This window comes from Humulus lupulus, chromosome 1 (assembly GCF_963169125.1).
Source record: "Humulus lupulus chromosome 1, drHumLupu1.1, whole genome shotgun sequence".
In the NCBI taxonomy this organism is placed as follows: Eukaryota; Viridiplantae; Streptophyta; class Magnoliopsida; order Rosales; family Cannabaceae; genus Humulus; species Humulus lupulus.
The window spans coordinates 130,247,203-130,260,834 of NC_084793.1; positions in this window are offsets into that span (position 1 = coordinate 130,247,203).

The following is a 13,632-nucleotide window of genomic DNA, read 5'->3' on the forward strand; positions in this document are numbered from 1 at the left end:
AATAGGATTCTCACAAACCTTCCTAGAGGGCATTTTGATGCTCATGATAATGATGACTATGAGGCTATAGATGATGATATGTTAGATGACGGATCGGATGTAGAAGATCCCGATTTTTAGATTAGTAGTTTTTATTTGTTTTATTTACTTTTATGTTATGATTGTAATAAGTGAAATTGTTTTCCAAATGAATAAACATGCTATTTGAATATCATGTGTGAGTTTGAATTTTTTTTCACAATCATAATAAATAATAAATAAAATGAATAATGACTGAGTTCGGTGAGGGTGGATACAAATCAATGAACCTGGTTTCCTTATTGAGAGTTAGGGGGCCTTAGTAGTGGGAACGATTTTACTGATCCCAGCCCTCCCTCAATATGGTTAACTTTGGAACAAAGATAAGTTTCGAGCCTGAGAATTAAGTCATATAGGATGATTAGAAACACACTTAGAAAATAAAGATGACTTGTTTTTCTAAGTATAGAAACCCACTCTAATAATAAATAAAGACCTATATAATTTTTCATAAAAAGTCATAATAAATAGGTCCGAGATATGTTTGTTTTAGAATAAGTTTTTGCCTTAGAGCCTATTAGGAAAAGTTCTAACATGTTTCTTTTAACTGTTAGAACTCTGCTACGATGTCTCTCCAAAGATCTGCTCGCACCAACGGGAACGCTTCCAACGATGTTCCAGCGACCAATGCGGTCCCTACCGTTCGCCGAAGGAGAGTGCGTGTTACTGCTCGCCGCAACGCGCCGGCACAGCCAGCTGACAACACTGCAGAGATTGCCAGACTGGGACAACAAGTTGAGGAACTTCTGCAGCAACAACGCCAACAGGCTCAATCTCAGCCTCAGCCTCCGCCACAGCCGCAGCCGCAGCCACAGCCAATGGCCCCAGCACCCCAACAAGTTGGTCCGTATGGGGGATGGCCTATGACGAACTACGCTCCTTATCCTGTTCAGCACATGGAGCCAGTGTACGAAAGGTTCCGCAAGCAGCACGCTCCGAACTTCGAAGGGACTACGGACCCCTTTGAAGCAGAAGAATGGCTAAGGAATGTGGAGCCGATCCTAGCCCACATGAACCTTAATAATGCTGACCGCATATCCTGCGTCTCATCTTTACTCAAGAAAGATGCCAGGATATGGTGGGATTTGGTCCAGCAATCCCACGATGCTGCCACTATGACGTGGACCCGATTTGTGGAGCTCTTCCACAAGAAGTACTACAATTCAGCAGTGCTTGCTACGAGAGTTGAGGAGTTCACCAATCTGAAGCAAGGGAACTTAACAGTGGCGGAATATGCTCGTCAGTTCGATCGCTTAGCAAAGTTCGCAGCAGAGTTGGTTCCAACCGACTATCTAAGGGTGAACAAGTTTGTTAGAGGACTTCGCCCGAAGATCGAGATGGGGGTTAAACTAGCAAACCCGGGAAACACTTCATATGCCGACGTTCTTGAGACGGCAATTGAAGTAGAAAGGTTGCAAGCCAACGTGAGCAAAGAAGAAGCCAGCAAGCCGGAACCTAGGCAGCAGAGCCAACCTCAGGCCAGTCGGAACAACAATCAGTCCAGCAACAGTCAGTCCAACAACAACGGTAACGGACAGAAGAGAAGGCATCCTGACAACAAGCAAGCCGACAACAATAAAAGGGCACGACCAAGTAATGGGGGAAATAGGTCGGGCTACGTGGAATACCCGCCATGTGCCAAATGTCAGAAGAAGCACCCCGGAGAATGCCGTGCCAACACCAAGGAGTGTTTCAACTGTGGTCGAGAAGGGCATCGTAAAAGAGACTGTCCTCAGCAAAACCCGGAAGGAAAGAAGGACGAAAAGATGGTTCCTGCTCGGGTTTTTGCTTTAACCCAAGGAGAGGCGGATGCTAGCAACAAGGTGGTTACAGGTCAGGTTTCCATCCTCAATAAATTATGTCATGTATTATTTGATTCGGGAGCCACCCATTCGTATATTTCGTTAGGAATGATAGATAAACTAAACAAACCTAGTGAAAGATTTAGAACTAGGTTTGCAACCGAGTTGCCTTCGGGCAAAGTAGTTCTATCATCACGAATTGTACGAGGCGTACCAATCAAGATTGAGGACAAGGAACTAGAAGGAGACCTGATAGAGCTGGTGATCAAAGACTTCGAGGTCATACTAGGCATGAATTGGCTAGCACGGCATGGCGCAACGATCGACTGCAGACGCAAGAAGGTGATGTTCGAGACTCCTGACGGCCAGAAACTGTGCTTCATGGGACAAGTTTCAGGACTACGCACACCGCTAGTGTCATCTCTCAAAGCTCAGATAATGATGGGGAAAGGATGCCAAGCGTTCTTAGCCAGCATCACGAATGTGGAGAAGGAGACATCACTCAAAGTTGGAGATGTTCGAGTCATACAAGAATTTCCAGAAGTATTTCCCGATGACTTGCCAGGATTGCTGCCAACTAGAGAAATAGACTTCACGATAGAATTAGTACCGGGCACCGAGCCTATCTCTAAGGCACCATACCGGATGGCACCTACGGAACTCAAGGAGTTAAAGACGCAGCTACAAGAACTCCTAGACTTGGGTTTCATTAGGCCAAGCCATTCACCATGGGGAGCTCCGGTACTATTCGTGAAGAAGAAGGACGGAAGTATGCGCATGTGCATAGACTACCGTGAGCTGAATAAAGTCACAATTAAGAACAAATACCCGCTACCTCGGATTGATGATTTGTTTGATCAACTCCGAGGCGCGACTGTATTCTCTAAGATCGATTTGCGGTCTGGGTATCATCAGCTCAAGGTAAAGGGAGAAGATATCCCTAAGACAGCCTTTAGGACTCGTTATGGACATTACGAGTTCTTGGTTATGTCTTTTGGTCTTACTAACGCGCCAGCCGCGTTTATGGACCTAATGAATAGGGTCTTCAAAGACTACTTGGATAAATTCGTCGTTGTGTTCATCGACGACATTTTAATTTACTCCAAGGATGAAGTGGAGCACGAGGAACACTTGAGGATGATTTTGACGCGATTGAAGGAGCACCAACTCTACACGAAGTTCAAGAAATGCGAGTTTTGGCTCTCACAAGTGGCGTTCCTCGGACACATCATATCAAAAGATGGAGTTGCAGTGGATCCATCGAAGGTAGAGGCCGTGAAGGATTGGCCTAGACCAAAGAACGCGTCGGAAGTAAGAAGCTTCCTAGGGCTAGCAGGTTACTATAGAAAGTTTGTAGAGGGCTTTTCTAAGATAGCCACTCCACTCACCAACCTGACCCGGAAGCAACAAAAGTTTAACTGGAATGATAAGTGTGAGGAAAGCTTCCAGTTGCTTAAGGATAAGCTTTGCTCAACACCAGTACTTAGTGTCCCAACACCCAACGACAAGTTCGTTGTCTACTGTGATGCATCAAAGTTAGGATTGGGATGCGTACTGATGCAAAACGACAAGGTGATAGCCTACGCCTCACGTCAGTTAAAGGAGTATGAACAACGCTATCCAACTCACGATATGGAGTTGGCAGCGGTGGTCTTTGCGTTAAAAATCTGGCGCCATTATCTTTACGGAGAACGGTGCGAGATTTATACGGACCACAAAAGTTTAAAATACTTCTTTACGCAGAAGGAGCTCAACATGAGGCAGCGCAGGTGGTTGGAATTAGTAAAGGATTACGACTGCGAAATCCTATACCACCCGGGGAAGGCAAACGTAGTCGCCAATGCACTTAGCCGAAAAAGTTATGGGAACTTAGCAGCCTTATCCAGAATAGAAAAGTCGCTACAGCGGGAGCTGATCAGTGCCGGAATCGAAATGGTTGTAGGCAAGCTGGCTAACTTGTCTATCCAATCAAATCTGCTAGAAGACATACGGAATGGTCAGAGACATGATGACTCGCTAGCAACACACATGGATGCAGTCAGAGAAGGCAAGACTACAGATTTCTCAATATCCAGTCAAGGTTTATTGAGGTATAAGGATCGGGTATGCGTGCCAGACGATCAAAGTATTAAGAAGACGATCCTAGAAGAAGCGCACAATACTCCGTACTCAGTTCATCCAGGGTCTACCAAGATGACTCATGACATCAAGGCAGTCTATTGGTGGCCAGGGATGAAGAAGGACATAGCGGAGTATGTATCTAAGTGTCTGGTATGCCAGCAAGTGAAGGCGGAGCATCAGCGGCCTGCAGGATTATTGCTACCGCTTAGCATACCGGAATGGAAGTGGGATGATATAGCCATGGACTTCGTGACGGGTCTGCCAAAGACGAATAAGCAGCATGATTCTGCTTGGATAGTCATAGATAGACTAACCAAGTCGGCTCATTTTCTGCCTGTTAAGACTTCTTATACGGCAGACCAATATGCAGACATCTACATCCAAGAGATTGTACGATTGCATGGAATCCCCAAGACGATAGTATCAGATAGAGGATCAGTGTTTACGTCAAGATTTTGGAAAAGCTTACAGCAAGTCATGGGTACTAAGTTAAGTCTTAGTACAGCTTTCCATCCTCAGACAGATGGGCAGTCCAAGCGTACGATTCAGATTTTAGAAGATATGCTACGCGCTTGTGTACTCGACTTCGGAGGATCGTGGAACAAGTACTTACCGCTGATCGAGTTCTCGTACAACAACAGCTACCAGTCGACAATCGGAATGGCACCTTATGAGTTGCTATATGGAAGAAGGTGCCGATCACCGTTGCACTGGGACGAGGTAGGAGAAAGGCAGCTTCTAGGGCCCGAAGCTGTTAGGCAAGCTCAAGAAGCAGTAACGCATATTAGACAGTGTATGCTTGCTGCTCAAAGTCGACAGAAAAGCTATGCGGATACCAAGCGACGCGATGTGGAGTTCCAAGTTGGAGATCAAGTCTTCCTGAAGATATCTCCTATGAAGGGTGTCAAGCGGTTCGGGAAGAAAGGCAAGCTCAGTCCCCGATTCATAGGTCCTTTTGAGATATTGGACAAAGTGGGACCAGTTGCGTATAGACTAGCCCTACCGCCAGCACTAGCCGATAGTCACAACGTCTTCCACATCTCGATGTTACGCAAGTATGTGTCAGACCCATCTCACGTCCTCAAGTACGATACCATAGCGCTCCAGAAGGACTTAAGTTACGAGGAACGACCGGTTAGCATCCTAGATAGGGGGATGAAGCAGTTACGGTCCAAGAGCTTTCCTATAGTTAAAGTCCTATGGAGCAATAGTTCTGAACGCGAGGCAACGTGGGAGTTGGAAGAGGACATGCAGAGCCGGTATCCGGAATTATTTGGTAAGTAAATTTCGAGGACGAAATTCTTTTTAGTAGGGGAGAATTGTAGAGTCCAAGAACTTTACTTAGCTAATTTTTTAGTGGTATTATAGTATGTTTAGTGTTATCATTGTTACTTTGGATTTTTGGTTCAGACCGGGAGTTATTTGGACACTCATAGTAGTACTTATAGATTTTCTAAGTTTAACCTATAGTTTAAGAATATTAAGTATAACCTAAGGTTTGATTAATGTGTCTGATATTAAGGATTATATTATTATATTATAAGGTTTAGACATCAACCAATAGGATTTTAAGCACATGTTTTGAATGGTAATTAAGGATTAAGTATTTTTTAGGACTAAATTAAATAAGGGTAAAAGTTTGAATGTATAGGGTCAGTCAGCAGCCTTGAGTACGTTGAGGGCTTAGTCAAGGCTGTTTAATCCATTCAAACTTAGCTAAAAATGTGTAAATTCGTGTTTAAATATTCAGCGTATGCCGATATATCGCATCTATAGGGAGCGATATGTCGCAGCACGTACATACAGAAAACACGAATCGATGCACGGTCGCCTCGGGAACAAAGGTCCAGGCGATATATCGCCTATAGGGGGCGATATATCGCCTCCACCAGCATGAATTCAAATACTTTTGAATTCTTTTCCCTTCAGCCATTCAAACTCCTTCAACAGTCCAGCATCTTCTGAACGAGTCTTCAGCCTCTGCTGAACGATTATTCAAATGATTTTCACCTAAAAAGCCATTATTTTTATTCAAGTAAAATCAAGATATTTTCATTCCCAAACTCTATAAATAGGACCTAGTACCCAGCCATTATTCACCATTTGCTCTAAGTTCAGAGGCTGCTAGTGTTAAGTGAGTGTGAGAGTGTAAACACTTGGTTTGGGGAAAAACTATAAGCTTAAACATCATAAGCTTATCAAACACTTTGGGAAGTGAGTTCTATAGTATTTCGGTGAAGGTTAGATTGATCTTGCAATCTTTGAGGTAAACCCAAAACTCTAGTTCTTTTCTGTATTTTTATGTTATTTCCTTTCTCAAAACCTTCTACTCAGTCCCCTAACCTTATTCTTATTTTGGTTAGGGAATCCAAGCTTTTAAGCATATAAGTCGGTAAGTATGTTTTCTATGGTTTAGTCTTTCCATCTCTTTCATTTCATCTCCTTTCTTTAGACTTACTCTTTCTTATGGTTTTAGGAGTGTTCCAACAATCCCAACTCAGTCCATAATCTCGGTAACTTTGGTAAGGAAATAGGCTAGAATCAACATGTTATGTGATTATGTTATCTATATGTTTTATGTTATTAAAAGTGTTATGATATATGTGTATGTTTGTAGGCTTGGGCATATGACCCATATGACTAACAAGACCCCAAATGGGTTATGGGCATATGACCTACTTAGCTAGTAGGACCCCACTAATCCCATGGGCATATGCTTGTTTAGTCTATGGGACCCCAAGTAATACTGGCCATTATAATAAGTGTATGTTATATGTATTATGTTAAGTCTTTATGTTTTCTTATGAAATTATGTATGTGACTTTGTGTTAGATTTTCCTTACTGGGCATTAGGCTCACTCCTTTCTGTTTATGTGCAGGAAAATAAGTTTAGAGGTGGAAAGATTCGTGGCGCTTGGAGAATGTGTATCGATGATGAATGGAGTCAAGGGGCCGAGCGTTATTCGATTCGAGGATGTAGTCTTGTTTATGTTTTTATGGTTTTAAATGTATTTTCCGCATTTTCTATGTAACTCTTTTTACTTTAAGCTATTTTTGTTTTAAAGACAATGGGTACCCATATCCTACTTATTTTTATGAAAGTAACCTTTGTTTCTACAAGTTTATAATAAATTATGGTATTTTCGCAAATGTATGTTTTAGTAAGAATTTGTATGTATAGTTCGATAATGGTCCAAGAGTCTAGAATAGTGGGTCATTACAAACAACTCCTTCCTTCAATCTCTCTAACCCTTGATTCCTTTCTGTAGCAAAGTATTACCAGGAAATTGAACTAGATCAGCAACACAGTCTTCCTCACTAAGCCTTTGATCAACCTAGAACTAGTGTGGGCTAGTTCTCAACACATGAGATTGAGATCTAGAAGAGAAGAAGAAATAGTGGCTAAGAAAATATTAGAGTGTCTAGGTTTTCACTTACCCAATGAATCAACTAGGACTGACTTCCTTTTGAAAACCCTAGATATCATATTCCTTATATAGGCAAATTAATGGGCTTTATTTAAATTTAAATTTAAATTAATTAAAAATAATAAACAAAAAATAAAAGTCTTGGGCTGCCATAAATGGACATGGGCTCAATCTCTTTGTTTTGAATTTAAATCCCAATTAGGCCTAATTTCAAAACTTTTTATTTATTTATTTTTAATTAATTAATTAAATCCTTATTCAAATTAACTAATTATAATTTGAAACTTCATATAATATTATTTATTTATATTGATATCAATTTATCAATATTAATAAATTTACCCTAAGATTCTCTTTTATTCTCTAAATCTCATATCTATGTAAATTTTCCAAAATTGACCTAGTTAACTTAAAAAAAAAATTTCTAATTGATAATTAAATCAATTAATTGAGACATTCTAGATGATTTACTCAAAGGTGATGCAAGGACCATGGATCCATGAAATCAAGCTCCAATAAGTTACTGTGAATTTATTTACGAATAATTTCAGTACCTTATTAATTCCTCGTGACTCCACTATAGACTCGGAATTGAACTCTTGAATTCATAGAACATATTTTCCAAACCATAAATATGTTATCCATTGTTATAACTAGTATCACCAGTCAATCCTTTATCGATGACTTACTAACGAGCTGGGTGAAAATTACCGTATTACCCCTCATCAGTATTTTATCTTTAACTCCCACTAAGTTCCTTATAAATGATATTTTCGTGAACTTAATCACACAAATGAGATCTCAATCATTCAACCTTTTGAACAAAGCAATCAAGGAAATCATCTTTTCACTTCTCATACTGAAGTTATAGATTTCATATCTATGAATAATACTCCCACTCAATTACACTACTAAATCGCCAAGATGTAAGTATGGGCTAGACCGTAGGATAAGCTGGTAACGAACAAGTCAAAAGATTTAAATAATATAATTAGCAAAATATTATCACTCAGAATTTAGATCGACTTAACCTATGGCCAATGTTGTGACATTGATTAGATTTGATAACAACGATACTTATTTATCAATCAATATCGGTCTTAGTCCAATGTAACCAAATACATCTGATCTTATCTACTTGGTCAATGCCTTGGACAAGACATCACACCCCAAATGTGTAAGTAGATCACATCGTAGATTGCCTAATCAGTGAAAATCCAATGCACTGATCTAATCTTAGGACTCTTTCTTTTGAACATATAATTACAACTATAATCCACTATGACCTAGTCACTATAATTGTAACTATCCATATGTTTGAAATTTTATAAATGTTTGTATTATTTCAATAATCATGTAATAAAATAAGCAAGCAACACGGTTGTCAAACTAAATGATTTCTTCTACTTTTATTGACAATATGAAATCATGTTACATGTCCGACATGGTTTTATAAGGGCATAAAACCCAACAATCTCTTGTCCAATTCTCACAATCACAAACTGTATAAAATAACATATTATAATGGAGCATAACTACCCCTAGGATCATTTAGACTCCTAGGTTATCTGGCTTCTTATCTCCCGATCAATTATCACGTGGAGCATAAGCACCCCTAGGATCATTCAGACTCCTAGTTTACCTGGCTACTTACCTCAAGTCTCGGGCATAACCCGGACCACCGATATACAACATCTTGTGTGGAGCATAAGCACCCACTAGAGATTTTCTCTCAATGAGCCCTCTCTCTAACTAGCGTATAAGCCCTACTTCTAGCAAGACATACACTAGTTAACTCATGTTGCAAATACGTAATTCATAAACTGACTTACCAGTTGTCCTTAGCTGCGCACGAGAAACCTTTTCCTCGAAGAATCCTGCTTTGTTAGCCAACACTATATGTAGTGAACTCTGATTAATTATGGGATTATAATATATTACATTATATTTGGGCGTTAAGGTCATAACAAAATACCTACCAATGGTATTCTCGTCTTCACACATTTCAAACCATAAGGACATTTCAAATTTTCGGGAAAACTTCCCTCTCTGGTCTAATAATTTGAAAGTCAGTTTTCTATCGAATTCCCTGCTCTATTCTCACTACTTAGCTAAGTCGGGAAAATACCGTTTTGGAAGCTTTAAGTTTACCAAACTTTACTCTTTCTTTGATTTTACCAAAAATATCACGTTTTATAGTAAAATTACATTAATTATAAACTTTGATAATTTAAGTTGAAATAATTAGTTAAGAAGCAATTAAAAGAAATATTTAAGTAGGTTTAATTTATTTAAGAGAAATTAAGATAAAATTTTAATTTTATTTTAAAAATATTATTTAACTCATGTCTTGGAAAATTAGGGTTTTGGGCCCCTTTTTGATTTTTTCTTAAACAAAACTATTTATTAAATAAAATTATTAATTCTCTATTATAAAATTAATCTCAATAATCATGTTAGTGTGTTAAACCAAATTTTACAATTAATAAGATTAAATTATAATTATCTTAGTTAAATACTTAGAAAAATCCACACTTTTTCCCTAAGTTTAAACCTTGAAACTTTTGTTTCTAAGTAGTCTAGTTTTAGAAGTTTACATTTTAAAAACTATAGCTTCAAAAGTTCTCAAACTTAACAGAACGAAACTTGGATTTTCCAGGAAATAACCCTTTTTTCATAGTGAAATCTATTTCCAAAAGTTTCAATTCAAGGTTGTTTAGAAATAGATCAATTTTTTTAGTAAACTTCGGGACTTTATAAAATCCATTTGGTTTTATTATTTGGGTATGAAATTTCTTAGGCCCATACTAGGTTATGTAAATATTATTCATACCAAAATTCAGATCGTTTGAACCATTTCTACTTTGTAAAACAGGTCCCCAACATTGGCTGTCCAGAAGCTATGTGGAGCTTCCAGAAATTTTTGTCAAACTTTGTAAATTCATAACTCTCATCCTTTTCAACCTTTTTATTTGAATATTTACCATTTGGTTCATCAATATTAAAATAATGTTCACTCATGAAGCTATGTTGAGCTTCTAGAATGTTTTTTCAAACTTTGTAAATTCATAACTCTCACCTAGTTTTTTAAAAGCCAAATTCCAGATTGCACGCAAATTTCACAAAAACCATTTCATGGTAAATTAAAAGCCTTTTTGCACGTTTTTAAAAACTATGGACATCAACACATTATTAATTACAACAAGAAACCAAGAAAATTCAGAATCAGATTCACCCATATTGTGTTTGACCCATTGGATGTCAGGTCCTAAACATTTTCTTACAAAATCAAGAATTTGCCTATGGAATATTTGATTCCATCACTAAAAAACATCTAAACCCTTATGCATGTATAATCAGCCATCAATTAAATATTATCAGAGTTCCAATAATCAATTAAAATACATTAAATAATTAAAACATGGCGGATTTCACAAGATTCAACCAAAAGAATATATGAGGTGACCATTTACCTCTTGGTGACCTTAGTTTGGATTTTGGTCACTTCTAACCCGTTAAACTCCTTGATCAGCCTTTAGTCTACATATATTCACTCCCCAAAGTTACAAAATAAGATTATAAAATTATATAGTTGTGTGCATAAACTAACTAAGCACAAAACTTACACAAAGATAGTATGGTGTTTACCTTTGTGGAGCTAACTTGGTGTGTGATCTTCTTAGCTTCAAAATAGTACCTAAACTCTTAGAACTAGGTATAGAATATTTGAATGATGAGATATGAGAGATTTGTGAAGAAAAAATTCATAAACTTTAGGCCCTAAGGCAGTCGGCCAAGTGAAGGAATTGGAGAGAGAAATGAGAGAAACTTAGAGCTTAAGTTTTACAATTTGTAGATAACGAAGGCTTTTTGACACTTTTAATATTTATTTGTGGTAAGAAAATAAACCCAATACCCCTGATGTTTCCACCTCTCCCTAGGACCATTTAGCGTCTGATTTGTTTCTAATTAATCTAACTTAAGTTTAATCAATCTTAGGCTAATGGCATTTTTCTCCAAAAGTTACTTCTAGTCATTTTTCCTTAATTCTCTAATAGAGATTTTAATCTAGGGTAATTAAATAAAATAGGCTTTGAATCCTAATTTAAGTGGTCATACTCCTATATTTGTAACTCAAATAATTTAATTAGCCAAAATCACATTTTTGGCTAAGATGTGCATTTTTCACAAAAATGAATTTCTTGAGATTTTTCATACAAAAATCAAACTTTTTGACCTTAATTAAAATAAATCCATTAATTTAATGCAATTATTATTTTCCATAATTATGCTTCTCAAATAATAATTATCCGGTAATTTACTCGATTAGGATTTCCATTTCGGTCTCGGAATGCTCAGTTTGTCACCAAACCACACATATCACACCTTGGCTAACACTTGCAACATGAGTTTTTCTTCTCAAGCATATATTATCATTCACATACATCTGACCACCCTATTCTTAGCTATTCATAGGTGTTCAAAACGAGGGGCATTACAAGACCTACAATTTATAAAAAATTTGTCCTGTAACTTAAAACAAATGGGGATATTACTCTTTCATTTTGGCCTTAGTCTCCCACATGGCTTCTTCAATGTCGTGGTTGCACCACTGAACCTTCACTAACGGCACTACTTTGTTCCTCAAAACTTTGACTTTCCGGTCTAGAATTGTTGTCGGCCTCTCTTCATAGTACAGTGGAGGGTCAACTCTTATCTGCTCATAACTGAGCACATGCGTGGGGTCCTTCACATACTTTCTCGTAATAGATACATGAAACACATTGTGAACTTGGGACGATGCAGACGGAAGGGCTAACTTAAGAGTTTGAATTATCCTAGGGGTGCTTATGCTACATTATAATATGTTATTTTAATACGGTTCGCAGCCGTGAGAATTGGCTAGGAGATAATTAGACTATGTAACCTAGGAGTCTGAACGATCCTACGGGTTCTTATGCTCCATTGTGAAATGTTATGTTATTGGTCCAGATAGCTACTGTGGAATTTGGCCAGGAGGTAAGTATGCCAAGTAAACCTAGAGGTCTTCATGAGCTAGTGTGGATCCACTGAACCCGTTTGAAATTAGTATAAATGACCTACATAACCGATGGTTACCATCGAGAGGGATTCATGATTTATTGATCAGTGCAGAGACTTGAGTCTCCACTACGATTTGAGCTAAGATACTGGGGGATACTTTTGGAAACTCCCAAATTGGCTTCTAGGGTCAATTTTGTTATTGGATATTGTTTATGCTTCTACTCTATTCTGTTGTATTATGGATTTCCTGTAGATTTTATGTTTTTCTGATTCCGCTCAAGGTGTTGAGAAACCACCAAAATGCTTAGGCATTCTTGAATTGTTTGATTAGGGCTCGAATTTATCAGAAACCCTAAGTGTGTAATTTATTTGTTGTGAGGAAAATGACTAGGTCATTGGTTCATGTTGTTTGTTTTCACTTACTTAGTTGCTCATGTTGTAGGTAAAGGCAAGGAAAAGTTGACGAAGTGAGAGCCGGAGTTTTCTTGCAAAAGTGTACATTGTTGGGGATTCATGGCTTATGCTTTCTAATCCAACAGTGAATAATGGGAAGTAATTAAATATTTCAAACCCTAGAGACTAATCAAGAACCATATTCAAATTATGAATGCAAATCTTGATAATTGACGTACCATATTCAAAGTATGAATGTTAATCTTGATAATTAAATAAACATATTCAAAGTATGAATGAAAATCTTGATAACTAAATAACCATATTCAAAGTATGAATGCAATCTTGATAATTAAAGAAATGTATTCAAAGTATTAATGCAAATCTTGATAATCAAAGATTAAGTAATTAAATAATTATAACATGAATTTAGAAACATTTGATCACAATATAACCATGGATTTAATGTAAGAATAACATAAATTAGATCAAGAGAAAGAATAGACCATGGTGGAGAGAAAACCACAAAACTTTATCAAAAATACTACAAAGCTCTATCGAAATGCTAAGGTATTCTTAAAAGATTGAACCCAACATTCCTAGTGATAAAACTAGTAGTATCTCACACACATCAACCTCATTACTCATGTATTTCCCATTTTCCACCCTCAACACTTTTATGGCCTTGTGCTTATCCATTCATGAACCATCCGGAGAGAAAACTCCTACTCTCTTGAGAGGCGGCTCCAGCTCTTGGTTCACATAGG